The sequence below is a fragment of the Oncorhynchus nerka genome, linkage group LG24 (genome assembly GCF_034236695.1).
Source record: "Oncorhynchus nerka isolate Pitt River linkage group LG24, Oner_Uvic_2.0, whole genome shotgun sequence".
Classification (NCBI taxonomy): domain Eukaryota; kingdom Metazoa; phylum Chordata; class Actinopteri; order Salmoniformes; family Salmonidae; genus Oncorhynchus; species Oncorhynchus nerka.
This window is the reverse complement of record NC_088419.1, coordinates 25,475,431-25,490,888: the sequence shown is the minus strand read 5'-3', so window position 1 is coordinate 25,490,888 and position 15,458 is coordinate 25,475,431. Positions and strand designations below refer to the sequence as shown.

The window sequence follows — 15,458 nt, the reverse complement described above, 5'->3', positions numbered from 1 at the left end:
CTTTCCGGGCAAAAGGGGAGCTATAGATCCAGAGTTAAGGGCTTAATTAAGGGCTTCATTCTTTAAATCACACCAGCCTTATTTGTCAGGGGGTGCTAAGGAGGCTGGGTGGGGTATTTGGGGATCCTAGTGGGAGACTACCTCCAGCAGCTGTAACACTATTGGCCTTTTTTATACTTCAGAAAATCACAGGTGTCTGTAATCATCTCTGGCCCTCTGTGTTGCCTTATCATGTAAAATATCAAATAATATTTAAAAATATAAATAAAATATATCATTATTGTAAAACATTATCCTAAATATAAACCATCAACTTAGTGAATACCATAAGTCTTTAATGTGAGGGTTTCAGCATGAAATATCCTTTATATACAGTGGGGCAAATTTCAAATTTCGTAATTTTCATCATAGGTACATTTCAACTATGAAAGACAAAATGAGAAAAAAAATCCAGAAAATCACATTGTAGGATTTTTAATTAATTAATTTGCAAATTATGGTGGAAAGTAAGTATTTGGTCACCTACAAACAAGCATGATTTCTGGCCTGTAACTTCTTCTTTAAGAGGCTCCCCTGTCCTCCACTCGTTACCTGTATTAACGGCACCTGTTTGAACTTGTTATCAGTATAAAAGACACCTGTCCACAACCTCAAACAGTCACACTCCAAACTCCACTATGGCCAAGACCAAAGAGCTGTCAAAGGACACCAGAAACAAAATGGTAGACCTGCACCAGGCTGGGAAGACTGAATCTGCAATAGGTAAGCAGCTTGGTTTGAAGAAATCAACTGTGGGAGCAATTATTAGGAAATGGAAGACATACAAGACCACTGATAATCTCCCTCGATCTGGGGCTCCAGTTGCATCCAAAGAACACCATACCTACCGTGAAGCATGGGGGTGGAAACATCATGCTTTGGGACTGTTTTTCTGCAAAGGGACCAGGACGACTGATCCGTGTAAAGGAAAGAATGAATGGGGCCATGTATCGTGAGATTTTGAGTGAAAACCTCCTTCCATCAGCAAGGGCATTAAAGATGAAACGTGGCTGGGTCTTTCAGTATGACGATGATCCCAAACACACCACCCGGGCAATGAAGGAGTGGCTTCGTAAGAAGCATTTCAAGGTCCTGGAGTGGCCTAGCCAGTCTCCAGATCTCAACTCCATAGAAAATATTTGGAGGGAGTTGAAAGTCCGTGTTGCCCAGCAACAGCCCCAAAACATCACTGCTCTAGAGGAGATCTGCATGGAGGAATGGGCCAAAATACCAGCAACAGTGTGTGAAAACCTTGTGAAGACTTACAGAAAACGTTTGACCTCTGTCATTGCCAACAAAGGGTATATAACAAAGTATTGAGATAAACTTTTGTTATTGACCAAATACTTATTTTCCACCATAATTATCAAATAAATAAATTAAAAATCCTACAATGTGAATTTCTGGATTTTTTAAATTCTAATTTTGTCTGTCATAGTTGAAGTGTACCTATGATAAATATTACAGGCCTCTCTCATATTTTTAAGTGGGAGAACTTGCACAATTGGTGAGTGACTAAATACTTTTTTACACACTTTCATTTATTTTACGATGTCAATATGTCTTTGTTGTAAATGTTTAGTCGCCAAACTGGTATCAGTTGTGAAAAGTCAATAGTTGGAAGAGTTCATAGAAAATAATGCCATTGTTGATGAATGTTTATTTTCATCAATTAGGCTATTTTCTCTTGAACAATATGGTCTATCTACTAGAAACTCAGACAACATGACACAGATATAAAAAAAAATGATACTATTTATATGAATCATTTTTTAAAAGTTATTCAATTATAAATTACGAACGTTAACATAGATTGCCATTGACGACCTCTTAATTACCAAAATTACAGAAGATTCCGGTAATTCTCAACCCTTCCCTTTGGCCCAGTGGCACCAATCCTCTCACCATCAACTATCAACTTCAGGCTAACCTGGTTTCATCAGGCCAGAGCTAAAAACGGCTGATGTAATTCATATTTGAATTACAGCAGATGAAGCGGTGCCCCTGTGTCACAGTGTGGAAAACCTCAAGGGCTTTTCTAATTGAGCCACTCGGAATCCAGGCTTATTAATCAAACCACTTTCCCCAGATTCCCGGGATTGATTGCACAGCCTGAGAGTGAACCGCAATGAGGAAATCTGCTAAAGCCGGCGTATTTCATGCCAATACGGAGGGGAAAAAAAGAGAGTTAGCATTAACTTTGTGTGATGCTGGCGTATTTCATGCCAATACAGAGGATAAAAAAAGAGTTAGCTTTAACTTGGTGTATGATTACATCCACCTTAAAGTCAATTAGATTGGAGAGTCATTTCCTGCTTGACATTTTATCAGGGGGGGAAAAAGGGGAATTCAAAAAGACATACATCAAAATGGAGCCATTGTTCCCTGAGGAGGGAGACTAATGTTTAATTATGAGCGCTAATACATCAGGCCTGGAGTCTGGCCTTCCTGGCCCTGCTCTCTGTCCCCAGAACAAACGCTCCATTAAAAAACGGCGCAGTGTGGCTAACGACATTGCGTCTACACCGAGGTACCAATATAGAACCTGTTTTATTGAATCACCACCTACTGAGGAGAGCAAATCTATACCAAGGCATTGTGAACTGTTGACAGTAAATTACATTTACGGGAGGCAGACACTTCAGTTTAACCGGTTCAACAGAAATCAACGTCTCCTCGCATTTGTTAGAAATCAAGAAGCCTTCAATACGTTAAACCTACTCATGGCTTTTATTTTCTCCACTTGCAATTACTGATACTTGATTTCATACTTTGCATGATAACTTATCTTCACCTGTCCAACACGTCGTTTGGTGAAATAAATATACAATTTGCCAAGCATAAGCATGGATGCTGCTGACAGCACTGTTGTTATGGCATCGTGAATGTTTTTTGTTGCTCTCTATTATTCTTTTGTCCTCTTTCTAAGAGTGTCATTTTTCGGGTTGTTGCTAGCATCAGTAAGTACCAGGGGTAAAGCCCTTCATTGCTGGGTGATATTGCCACGCCGTCCACTGCTCTCTGCTCAGGACCTGGAGAATGGAAGGGCTTGATGGGTAAATGGGACTAGTGATGAGACAGTTTTCTTCTGAAATAGGATATGGTACAAAGAGTACTTCTGTTTAAAACATCAACATTTATCATGGACATGTAAAATCAGCTTATATTCATTTCAAATGTGAACACCACCAGATCAGATCGCTATGCTCCTGGAGCGTATTTAACCAATAAGGCATGCGGAGGTGTGGTATATGGCCAATATACAACGGCTAAGGGCTGTTCTTAGGCATGACCCAGTTTATAATGAACAATTACCTAGGCTCCAAAGACCAGTGGTGGAAAAAGTACCCAATTGTCATACTTGAGTAAACGTAAAGATACCTTATAAAAAATGACTCAAGTAAAAGTCAGTCACCCAGTGAAATACTAGTTAAGTAGAAGTCAAAAAGTATCAAAAGTAATAGTTTAAATAAGCTCAAATTCCTTATATTATGCAAACCAGACGGCATGATTGGCATATTTTAATTTACGGATAGCCAGGGGCACACTCCAACACTGGAGACAGATGAAGCATGTGTGTTTAGTGAGTCCGCCAGGCAGTAGGGAGGACCAGGGATGTTCTCTTGGTAAGTGTGTGAACTCAACCATTTTCCTGTCCTGTTCAGCATTCAAAATGTAACGAGTACTTTTGGGTCAGGGAACATGTATGGGAGTAAAAAGTACATAATGTTCTTTAGGAATGTAGTGGCGTAAAAGTCAAAGTAGTCCAAAATATGAATAGTAAAGTAAAGATAACCCAAAAAACGATTTAAGTAATACTTTAATGTATTTTCTACTTAAGTATTTTACACCACTGCCAAAGACAGAAATATTACCCATGAGGTTATTTGACCACATTAAATAATGACTGCAATTTAAAGCCAGATATTCAATCATGATTAGCCTTTGAGTAAAACAAAAGCAACCTGTTCTGAATGCTAGTGTATGCTTCAATTCCACACTGCACAGCAAGGTACAGTCAATATACAAAAATAACATTGCAGCAATTAGCTTCATAAGCAGTGGGGTAAGGAGGTGGTAGGCTATTACCCTTGCTGTGCTGGTTTTCACCACCCCCACTGGCTTGGCTGGATAAAAAGATTACTCACAGCAGTGGCCTTTAATTATTTTCCTAACCGGGGAAAGCAATAATAACAGCAAGAATGCTAGTTTCTCACGACACAACGTGGACATTTGTCACTGGAGTCTTAGTACTTGTCGTTATGTCACCATACTATAATTTGTCAATCAAATAAATAATTACTACATTTTTGTGTGACATTGCTATGGTTTTCTTGGTATTGTTCCACTAGCTTCTTATACATGCTATATATACATGTGATCTTGCAATGGCTTATCTAGAATAAAATATAGGCCTAGTTTGCCTCTGGCCAAAGGAAAGATCAGTATAGCTGCCCCTAAAACTCTGGAACACTCTCGCCCCAGCCACCCGCAACTCTGACTCACCACCTTCAAAAACAATATCATTAAAAACACCTATTCAGTCTGGCATTCCTCTCAGCTTAGCTCGTACATGCTGACCACACTGCTCGCGAGCATCTACGTAGCCAGGTGCTAAAATAGAACTAGGTTCTTCATTTTTTTTATATTCTTTGCTGTACAGTGTCCTTGTTTTTTTGGGGGTGTTTAAATTACATATATTATTATTATTAAAGATTTAAAAAACAAGAAAATCATATAGTTGACACCGTGCCATGTGTGAGAATGCGGACCCACGCACGCACTCGCATACACTCACACACACGCATCGCCGTGTGCCCCTGACCATGCACCCTCTAACAATTTCCCATTTAATGGAATTTAGGCAGGTTAAAGTCAAGTTAAACTGATGTCAGGCTTTGGCGGCAGGGAAATTTGATTTGAGAATCCTTTATCTTGCTTATGGTCCTAATAAAAGTAAATGGGAGAAGGTGTGGAACATAGATAAGCCCAAGGAAATGGGGTCAAAGAAAACATTTGTGTGTGTTGAACAGAGGGGGAGGGTTCATTGGCCAGCACACTTTGACAGTCCAGGGGGAGGTTTCCAACTACCGTTACAACAATTTCTAACTAGCATTAGCGTAATGACTGGACGTCTATGGGACCAGCTAGCATGCAATGGTAGTTAGTTTTGTGAACCACTGCTACCTCTAACACAAGTTCATCTGACTCTGGGAAAGTAGATAAAGGGCCTCATTGCCAAAATCCCAAATTATCCCTTTAAGAGCACACACTTCTGTCCCACCTGAGGGCTAGCATTAACAAAGAAATGGTTGGATGTTTGTTAATGAAAAGCATTTCTTCTGTAGAACTTTTGACTAGAGTTACTTTCTATAACCTCTGAAGAACGCTTTTGAATTTGTAAGCTCACTTCAGAGAGTCTTGATAGGGTCACACTATGACACTTTTATGTGAGGTTAAAGAAATGGACAGTCCAAAGGGTTTTAGAGTCTATTGGAGAGCTGCTGAGGGTGAGAGGGGGCTACTGTGAGGGGCTGCTACTGTCCCAGTACATCGCAAGGCTTCTTCTGACCATCTTCAGACAAGCTGAGAGGGTGTCTGTCTGTCTGGTACACCTGCAGCAGACACTCACATAACTGTCAACTCCTCCATAGGACTGGAAATGTCCTTTCGCTCCATTACTCATCCTCATCTCCCTAAACATTAGATGGCTGTCACAGAGTACAGTATTTTTTCCCCTAGAACAAACCCACCCACCTAAATATAGGCAATTATTACCGCGGCTTGAGTACATTTGTAATTGCTCCCGCGTTTCAAACAAACTGCTTCAGTGGTTTTGAAACTGTATCATGTATCATGAAAGTAATGTCTGTTCCATTTGACTTTCAGAAAGGAGAAAATAGCAAACGCAAAAGTTAAGGGAAGAATTGTGATAGTGTTTGATTTCACATAAAGGAATCTAGTCATGTAGCTAGCACAAATATTTTACCATTGCCTCTTTGATGAAAGGTTGAATTAATATTTACATAAAAACACAATCAGCTAATTAAATAATCCAATCCCTCTGGTGTAGATTTGCTTGATTATTCTAGCGGTATGATTCTTGTCGTTTAACGTAAACCACGAGATGAAAATAGTTTGTTTAAGAACAAAGACATCACCTCCACTCCATGGGAGGATGAAAAGGGGGACAAACAAACAAGCAGAGAACAGAAGAGATGAAGCCAGTCAGATTGATTACGTGACCCAGGAACAACAATTAGTGGTAGCAAGCCTAGCGGTAGCAAGCCTGTATGCCAGGAACTCTCTACCTCGGTGTTCATAGGAGAACCATCCATCTGTGACCTGAGAGGACCTCTCTCACCTGGATAGCGATGAAGACACACTAGAATGAAGCAGAATCACACTGCCTTTTCTGCTCAATTACCAACTATCAATGGCCTCAATGAATGCGCTCTGGCCCAGTCCATTCTCACAGTGATTTGCAAAGCTAGGATCATCTGGAAGTCCATAGAAGGGAGGATGAGGAGGAAAGGATCGAGGTAAGGGACTATGGAACCAGAGAGAGAGTGAGAGTGAAAGAGGGGGCGTGATTTGACCACGCTCCCTTCGGGTACACCCAATGCCACAGGCCCGTTCTAGCTCAATATGGGTCAAGGTTGTGGCACGGCGCTAAGAGTAAAATCAATCGTTTTCTTATTCACCCAGCCCTGGTTCATTCCATCCTTCCTTCATATGCTGGATGTGCACGGATTGGAAGAAGTAGCCTTTAAAAGCCTCTGTATGCAACCCACCTCATGTGTCACTCTGCTAGCAGCTTCCAGCAGTTAATGACTGTTAGTGGAGGTGAAGTTCTCTCTCTTATGTTCATTTTTGATTTATTTCACCTTTATTTAAGCAGGGAGTCATGCTGAGACCCAGGTCTATTTCCCAGATGAGCCCTGCATGAACACATCAATAAACAACCATTACACTATATACGGTGCATTCGGAAAATATTCAGATCCCTCGACTTTTTCAACATTTTGGTACTTAACAGCCTTATTCTAAAATTGATTAAATCGTTTTTTTAATGACAAAGCAAAAACAGGTTGTCATCTTTTCAAATGTATTAAAAACAAAACGGAAATATTACATTTACATAATTATTCAGAACCTTTACTCATTACTTTGTTGAAGTACTTTGTTGAAGTACTTTCAGTACTTTACTTCCGGCGCCGACAGAGATGGCCGCCTCGCTTCGCGTTCCTAGGAAACTATGCAGGTTTAACATGTTATTTCTTACATTGGTACCCCAGGTCATCTTAGGTTTCATTACATTCAGTCGGGAGAAACTACTGAATATAAGAGCAACATCAACTCACCATCAGTACGACCAGGAATATGACTTTCCCGAAGCAGATCCTGTGTTCAGCCTTTCACCCAGGACAACGGAATGGATCCCAGCCTGCGACCCAAAACAAAGATGTCGTAAAAGAGGGAAGCGAGGCGGTCTTCTGGTCAGGCTCCGGAGACGGGCACATCGCGCACCACTCCCTAGCATACTTCTCGCCAATGTCCAGTCTCTTAACAAAAAGGTTGATGAAATCCGAGCAAGGGTAGCATTCCAGATGGACATCAGAGACACTAACGTTCTTTGCTTCACGGAAACATGGCTCACTCGAGAGACGCTAACGGAATCGGTGGAGCCAGCTGGTTTCTTCACGCATCGCGCCGACAGAAACAAACATCTTTCTGGTAAGAAGAGGGGCGGGGGCGTATGCCTTATGGTTAACGAGACGTGGTGTGGTCACAACAACATGCAGGAACTCAAGTCCTTCTGTTCACCTGATTTAGAATTCCTCACAATCAAATGTCGACCGCATTATCTACCAAGGGAATTCTCTTAGATTATAATCACAGCTGTATATATATTCCCCCTCAAGCAGACACATCGATGGCTCTGAACGAACTTTATTTGACTCTATGTAAACTGGAAACCACATATCCTGAGGCTGCATTCATTGTAGCTGGGGATTTTAACAAGGCTAATCTGAAAACAAGACTCCCTAAATTGTATCAGCATATCGATTGCGCAACCAGGGCTGGTAAAACCTTGGATCATTGCTATTCTAACTTCCGCGACGCATATAAGGCCCTCCCCCGCCCTCCTTTCGGAAAAACTGACCACGACTCCATTTTGTTGCTCCCTGCCTACAGACAGAAGCTAAAACAAGAAGCTCCCGCGCTCAGGTCTGTTCAATGCTGGTCTGACCAATCTGATTCCACGCTCCAAGACTGCTTCCATCACGTGGACTGGGATATGTTCCGCACTGCGTCCAACAACAACGTTGACGAATACGCTGATTCGGTGAGCGAGTTCGTTAGAAAGTGCATTGAAGATGTCGTTCCCATAGCAACGATTAAAACATTCCCAAACCAGAAACCGTGGATTGATGGCAGCATTCGCGTGAAACTGAAAGCGCAAACCACTGCTTTTAACCACGGCAAGGTGACGGGAAACATGACCGAATACAAACAGTGTAGCTATTCCCTCCGCAAGGCAATCAAACAAGCTAAGCGTCAGTATAGAGACAAAGTAGAGTCGTAATTCAACGGCTCAGACACAAGAGGTATGTGGCAGGGTCTACAGTCAATCACGTATTACAAAAAGAAAACCAGCCCCGTCACGGACCAGGATGTTTTGCTCCCAGGCAGACTAAATGACTTTTTTGCCCGCTTTGAGGACAATACAGTGCCACTGACACGGTCCGCAACCAAAACATGCAAACTCTCCTTCACTGCAGCCGACGTGAGTAAAACATTTAAACGTGTTAACCCTCGCAAGGCTGCAGGCCCAGACGGCATCCCCAGCCGCGCCCTCAGAGCATGTGCAGACCAGCTGGCTGGTGTGTTTACGGACATATTCAATCAATCCTTATTCCAGTCTGCTGTTCCCACATGCTTCAAGAGGGCCACCATTGTCCCTGTTCCCAAGAAAGCTAAGGTAACTGAGCTAAACGACTACCGCCCCGTAGCACTCACTTCCGTCATCATGAAATGCTTTGAGAGACTAGTCAAGGACCATATCACCTCCACCCTACCTGACACCCTAGACCCACTCCAATTTGCTTACGGCCCAAATAGGTCCCCAGACGATGCAATCTCAACCACACTGCACACTTCCCTAACCCATCTGGACAAGAGGAATACCTATGTGAGAATGCTGTTCATCGACTACAGCTCAGCATTTAACACCATAGTACCCTCCAAACTCGTCATCAAGCTCGAGACCCTGGGTCTCGACCCCGTCCTGTGCAACTGGGTACTGGACTTCCTGACGGGCCGCCCCCCCAGGTGGTGAGGGTAGGTAACAACATCTCCACCCCGCTGATCCTCAACACTGGGGCCCCACAAGGGTGCGTTCTGAGCCCTCTCCTGTACTCCCTGTTCACTGCGTGGCCATGCATGCCTCCAGCTCAATCATCAAGTTTGTGGACGACACTACAGTGGTAGGCTTGATTACCAACAACGACGAGACGGCCTACAGGGAGGAGGTGAGGGCCCTCGGAGTGTGGTGTCAGGAAAATAACCTCACACTCAACGTCAACAAAACTAAGGAGATGATTGTGGACTTCAGGAAACAGCAGAGGGAGCACCCCCCTATCCACATCGATGGGACAGTAGTGGAGAGGGTAGTAAGTTTTAAGTTCCTCGGCGTACACATCACGGACAAACTGAATTGGTCCACCTACACAGACAGCATCGTGAAGAAGGCGCAGCAGCGCCTCTTCAACCTCAGGAGGCTGAAGAAATTCTGCTTGTCACCAAAAGCACTCACAAACTTCTACAGATGCACAATCGCGAGCATCCTGTCGGGCTGTATCACCGCTTGGTATAGCAACTGCTCCACCCACAACCGTAAGGCTCTCCAGAGGGTAGTGAGGTCTGCACAACGCATCACCGGGGGCAAACTACCTGCCCTCCAGGACACCTACACCACCCGATGTCACAGGAAGGCCATAAAGATCATCAAGGACAACAACCACCCGAGCCACTGCCTGTTCACCCGCTATCATCCAGAAGGCGAGGTCAGTACAGGTGCATCAAAGCAGGGACTGAGAGACTGAAAAACAGCTTCTATCTCAAGGCCATCAGACTGTTAAACAGCCACCACTAACATTGAGTGGCTGCTGCCAACACACTGACTCAACTCCAGCCACTTTAATTATGGGAATTGATGTAAAATATATCACTAGCCACTTTAAACAATGCTACTTAATATAATGTTTACATACCCTACATTATCCATCTCATATGTATATGTATATACTGTACTCTATATCATCTACTGCATCTTTATGTAATACATGTATCACTAGCCACTTTAAACTATGCCACTTTGTTTACATACCCTACATTACTCATCTCATATGTATATACTGTACTCAAGACCATCTACTGCATCTTGCCTATGCCGTTCTGTACCATCACTCATTCATATATCTTTATGAAGGGATAAAGAATATGTACATATTCTTTATCCCTTTCCACTTGTGTGTGTATAAGTTAGTCGTTTAGGAATTGTTAGGTTAGATTACTCGTTGGTTATTACTGCATTGTCAGAACTAGAAGCACAAGCATTTAGCTACACTCGCATTAACATCTGCTAACCATGTGTATGTGACAAATACATTTGATTTGATTTGATTTGAAGCACCTTTTGCAGCGATTACAGCCTTGAGTCTTCTTGGGTATGACGCTACAAGCTTGGCACACGTGTTGGGGAGTTTCTCCCATTCTTGCATGGGCTCATTCCTTGTTCAATAATAGTGGTTAACGTGATTTTGAATGACTACCTCATCTCTGTACCCCACACATACGATTATCTGTAAGGTCCCTCAATTGAGCAGTGAATTTCAAGCACAGATTTAAGAACAAAGACCAGGGAGGTTTTTCAATGACTCGCAAAGAAGGTCACCGATTCGTAGATGTGTAAAGAAAACAATTATCCCTTTGGTGAAGTTGTTAATAAGGCTTTGGGTGGTGTATCAATACATCCAGTCACTACAAAGATACAGGTGTCCTTCCTAACTCAGTTGTCGGAGAGGAAGAAAATTGCTAAGGGATTTCACCATGAGGCCAATGGTGATTTTAAAACAGAGTTTCATGGTTTTGATATGAGAAAACTGATGGTTGAATAATTCTTTAAAGAATAATGGGCAAATATTGTACAATCCAGGTGTGCAAAGCTTACCCAAAAGACTCACAACTGTAATCGGCGCCAAAGGTGCTTCTAGAAAGGTTTGACTTAAGGGTGTTAATACATGTGTAAATTAGATAATTACTTTTCAACACATTTGCAAACATATCTAAAAACGTGTTTACTTTGTCATTATGGGGCATTTTGGGTAGATGGGTGAGAAAAAAACATTGAATCAATTTTGAATTCAGGCTGTAACACAACAAAATGCGGAATAAGTCTCGGGGTAAGAATACTTTCCGAAGGTACTGTAGCTGTCATCCTCGTTAGAAAGGGCTGGAGGGCTGGACAGGTTTATACTGTAGGTGTAGGAATATCCCTCTGCAGATACTCTACAAAACTGTCTACATGTTGATTACATATTATCTACTATAACTGTAATTTCAGTGTTGAAAATGTTGGGAATGGTCTTCTACAACATTAAAAATCACTTGGCTTCACTTAACTGTTTTCCGAGGAGTGTGGAAAAGGAGAGGGAAAACTGCCCGTGGCTGTCTGCAATTGGGTTACTGGTTCTAACACATCTGAAAACGTGTCCCTCCATTTAAAGTGGGACAAAGTACAAACGCCAAAATAGCCCAAACGTTCCTCCTTCTATTACAGGGTAAGTGTCATCTTTTAAATTGGGTTACGGTGTTGCTGTCAACATTTAGCGGGTCAAATACATTATTTACCAGGTTACAGCAGTAGCCAGGTTAGGTGCCTTTGTACTTTAAAAGGTGAAGAACCATCATCTGTAAAAACACAACCCGTAATATACAGAACCATCCACACACACACACACAAAGATGCAACAAAAAATACAAGTTGTTGATACATTTCAATCCTCTCTTTCTATCTGCAGCGATACAACAGTGAGTTTAGATTCAGAATTCCCCAAAGGGACCACTTTGAGATTGTTTTAGCAACAAGCATCCACAAAATGAAAAACACAGGGAAGAGGGCTGGCCAGGCATAACCTCCAACAAGAAAATGAGTTGCATACAAAGAGGCTTTTGACAGCCACAGAGTTTGCCTCGTTAGTCCTCACGTTAACGAGAGAGAATGAGTATGAGAGCTGCTGTGTTTCCTAACAAACATAACACAGCTCACTGTAAGTGAATGGAGGTTCTGCCTACTGATACACATCTGTTTCTAGACAGCAAGTAGACATATGCCAGCTCTGCATTAACGTGTGTATACTTTGTGAAACCTATTCCCCTTTCCCATATCCAGTTTATTCGCTCATATGCCTTAGCATCTCCATATCAGAAATTACATCTGTGGTTGAGGTCTGGTGGGCTCTATATAAGCTAACCCAGTTATGGTTCAGTGACGTGGGTAAATGCATCATTACCACCTATCTGTTGGGGCTCCTGGGGGCCTGTGGTAGGGTGAGGACCATGCCTGGGCGGGCGGCAGTCCTCTGGGGCCTCAGATCTAACTCCAGGAGACTAGTAGCTTCAACCACCAGGTGATGATACGTGAAGAAAGCCCTTCATTCGCCATAAGCGGGGGAAATTAATTTGTTACACCGACCCGCATGGCCATCTCCAAGACAACCTGGGTTTTAATTCATATCTGACGAACTGGGCCGAGCACTCACTGGCGAGAAAAACGAAAAGAATGCATTCAGATGAATCCTGTGATTACAGTGGGAGAGCTTTGAGACAGGTTTTCTCCCTGGCTAATAAAAACAGCCATCAGACAGTGTGTAGGTATCTGAGAAAATATAACATACAACATATTAAGCTAAAGACATTTATTTAATTCAGTGCAGTAGCAGTGACAAGCCACACACATGTTCAGTTGCTGTGATATTGATACAATCCCTCTCCCTGTTCTTTGCTGTGCTGAGGGTTGTGTAGTGAGCAGGAATTGTTAAGAGTGTGTATGGCATGCATATAAGGCCTCTCTCAGCCATTGGACTGCCGGGGTTGAGCACGCTACACTAGCTGCAGGACTGGAGCAGACAGGACAGATGGGACATAACAGAGAGGATGTTTATTTTCATAGCTGAGACTAGCCGCTGGCGTCACACGCCCCCCTGTTCTTCCTCTCCCTCCCTGCTTCATCCCCCTTTTACCCACTAGGCAGCATCTCTGGAAAAACAATTTCCAAACTCAATAAAAATCCTCCAACAGGTTTGCCCCTGGAGAGTAGCAGCTGACCCTCTATCCTCCAGACTCCATCCCGTCTCCCTCTCTCTTTTCTGAGGGAGGTGGGCGGATAGGTGTGTCCCTTCAGGGGGGATACGGTAAGAGCGAGGGTAGTGATGGAGGGAGGGGAACAGGAGGTCCAGGGAGGGCAGTCTATGGATTTGTTAGCCGGGACAACACATGACCTCGACAGCGCTGCATTGTTTTGAAGAGGTTTCTGTGTAGAGCAGGAGAGAGGGAGCCATGGCAGCTATGGACACTGTAGTCGAGACGCTGAGCAGGGGTCATTCAGATTAAGGTGCAGGCAGGATAATAATCTAGAGGCAGGCTCCAGTTGCGAGAGAGCATCATAACAAAAAACTTGGTCCAGACAAGGTGTAGTCAAAACACTGATCAATGGCAGAGCCCAGAACATCGATACACAGACAACATTCCTCACTTCTGTGGTTTGGGGGATGGAATAAAGGAAGCAGAGACCGTACTTCGCAAAACAACTGTGCTTTTATGTGCCACTATGCTATCAAACCAGAGCGGAGAATACTTTAAAGCCGGGGAGAAAGACAAGTATTTGCAATAGTCTGTGCAGTTAATGTAACCGAGGGAAACAGAGGGAGGGAGAGTGAAACTATTGAAGGTAGGGTGATATATCAAATTAATGTTCCACATGCCTGTATCGCTAGAATCATGAAAAAAATACAAATGTATTAACGTTCTGTCTTTTTGGTCTAGTCTTCTGTGCTGTGTAGAGTGTGCACCTTCCCACCTGCACACAGACACCAAGCCCCTCCCCCTGCCACTCACAACAACAGAAGGAGAAAGAGAACTTCTTCCTCTCTGACAACAAGCAGTTTAAACACGTTTAAACATGACCCACAGAATGGGTCATATGGACACCAAAACGCTTAGAGACATTATTTTACTGTAATAGACAACTTAACCTTTCCAACCATACCCTTTATGTCTCAACTACCAAAATATAAACAGAGCAGACCCTACTAAAACAAGAGTATTAATGATTGTGGAAAATTCACGCTCAGTTACAGTTATGCGCGGCATTGCAGTACCACATACTGCTAGAAGCATTTTAGCCACAGACTGTTTTGTACTAGCTGTCTAGTCTGAGTTATATAAATGTGCAATGAGCATTAAAAGACGCATTTAAATAAAGAACTGGCAACTGGTTCTCATTCTGAGAAATGAGCATCTTCTTATCCAGATAGGCCAGTAGATTTTATTCTCTAAACAAAGTGAACAGGCTGTGTTGTTCAAACAATTAAGAGACAGACAGGATGGTGTATGCATAACAGTTCAACTGTTCCACCTTGTTAGCAAGCAAATAGATCCAAGTTGACTAGACTTTAGCTTGCTACTTACTAACACGTGCGTTTGTGCTTGAGAGATTGTTTATGAGACCTGTGTTCATTATATATAATGCCTGCTACAAGAAGAAGTTGTTCATTATTAGTGGATTTGCATGGTTCTAGTTAAATTTGTAACAAAAAGGGCATTTTCATAAACAGACTTGAAAGCTAGATCAGTGATTATTGCAACAACAAAAAAAGCAGGTTAAACTATGATCAAATATTTAAATGATTAGTACGTCTTATGGTTGTGGAAGGCTTATATTTAGCCTAGGTAGAACTTCACAAGTCCCTGAATTCAGTAGATTATTCCTGACTGTTTGAAATGCAGTGTGTTGACCTTTAATTGTGCAACAAAGCACATTTAGAGATATGTCGTGAAGTGGCCATAATTTAGGGGAAAAAATTACCCAGATATGATCGCCCAGCCCTAATTGAAGGCTTTTGGTCTTTACTCCTGTGAATGGAGTACAAGGACGAGTGATGCAAGGGAAGAGTGAGCTGTTTCAAGCTGCTCAGTGGGTGTGTGTCATGTCTGTAGAGGTGCAGGGTCTAGGTATTGTCCTCTTCTAAATGTATAATGAGTGATGTTCCACTAATGGGAATAGTGATTTACTTGTAGTAGAGTGGGCAGACTGTACAGTGTGTATATAAACAGACAGACATGTATGAGTGCAG

The 15,458-nt window shown here is 42.6% G+C and overlaps 1 protein-coding gene across 1 annotated transcript in view; it reads right to left on the bottom strand.

Annotated features, from left to right (window-relative positions):
• Positions 1-15,458, bottom strand: part of man1a1 (mannosidase, alpha, class 1A, member 1) — a 202,888-nt gene that overhangs the window by 63,972 nt on the left and 123,458 nt on the right. The gene's annotated exons all lie outside the window — the stretch shown is intronic.